We start from the raw sequence: 1,616 nt of genomic DNA on the forward strand, positions 1-1,616 counted from the left end.
CTATTAGCATCATCAGATTATTTATCATTCATCATTTTTACTTGTCTCAGATGATGAAACAAATATTAACCTATCCCAATGTGCATACATAGAAATTCTTTCCCTGCATTGTTTGTTGATAACTATTATTTACCACATCCTATTTCTTTTCCATACACATTGAGACAGTCAAGCACAATAGGACATTTACCTTTTAATGACATTTTGTAGACATGTAGAAGAAAAAAAATTTACATGTTCACTGATATCCCTTTTCCCTTTGAAACATATCTATCCATCTCTCTAAATTATCCTAAAAATAACTAGCAAAACTCGATTTCCAGTTATTATTGTGCCACACTTGAACTGTAATATATGACCTTTGGGTGAAGGCGGTGCTTATGAGTGCAGACCATCGAATTAGATTGCCTGGGTTGGAATTCCAGCTCCATGATTATCAGCTTACATCCATTAGGAAGTCACACAACCTTTAATGGCCATCAGTTTCCCTCTCTCTAAAATGGGAATGATAATAATCTTATCTACATGTGAAATTAATATAATTTAAGGGTTCAGACACCAAGCAAGCACTGTGAGAGTGTTTGAGGTTATAATTTTTATTTCTCAATAGAATTGGACTAGTGACTTTGAGGAGTGATGACCATTCCTGGTATTTCAACCACAGGAAAGTCATTTCAGTTATCTCTGCAGTTTCTCTTTGTTGGCAGAATTAACTGTACTCAAGTTTTCTTGAGGGAAGAAGAGCTGGTGTTTGAGTTTCCTTTTTTTCCTCTCAGTATAGAAGAATCAATTTCAAGATAGACTGGGAAACTCTGAGACCTCATTCTCCCTTGCCTATAATAAAAGCCTTTGAATTTTTGGCCTTGTGTTTATCTTATATTGAAAAAACCTCATACAGCCCTCAACGCTACCACTTCTTTTTAAAAAGCTTTTTCAGGAAAATGGGTAGGGATAAAGGTCACAGTCTTTACTCATTATTCATAAATATTTCATTTATTTTTTTTTATGTGAAACCTTCTCTCACTTGAGTTTCCAGAGATTCGGGATAGATATTTGAAGAGAAAGAACTTTGTCCTGTTCTATACCTTTCCAGCCTTTGTGTTCATCTGTTTTAATGTGGCATATATTGATGCCATTGGTCTCATTTCCCTGAACAAGTGGAACTGATGGAAAACCCCATATTTACCCACTATAGAGAATGTCACAGACTCCATACACTTTTGGAAACTGAATTAGACAATGCCTATTTAAAGCACTGTCTCTGCTTAGAAAATACCTTCAGCACCCAGGAACATGGGAGTGCACTGTTTCCATGACTGTGCTGGCCGCTCATTTCCAATCTCCAGATGTTTAATTTCTGCTCAAGGTATATTCAGAAGCTTTCAGGTCATTCTCCACACGTCCAGATGAGTATGATACTTATGGGATGTCATAGTAGCCTTTGAAAAACCATGCTTAGTGTAGAGCTTTTTAACTGAAGAGAGCTGTAAAGAATTTAAAGAGGAAACCCATAAAAAACATTAGTGATGACAGAAAAAGAAAAGATAACTGGAAAAGGAAAAACATGGTAAAAGTGCTTTGAAACACAGTAGTATACCATATGGTATTTGTTATGG

The sequence above is a fragment of the Panthera uncia genome, chromosome B4 (genome assembly GCF_023721935.1).
Source record: "Panthera uncia isolate 11264 chromosome B4, Puncia_PCG_1.0, whole genome shotgun sequence".
Classification (NCBI taxonomy): domain Eukaryota; kingdom Metazoa; phylum Chordata; class Mammalia; order Carnivora; family Felidae; genus Panthera; species Panthera uncia.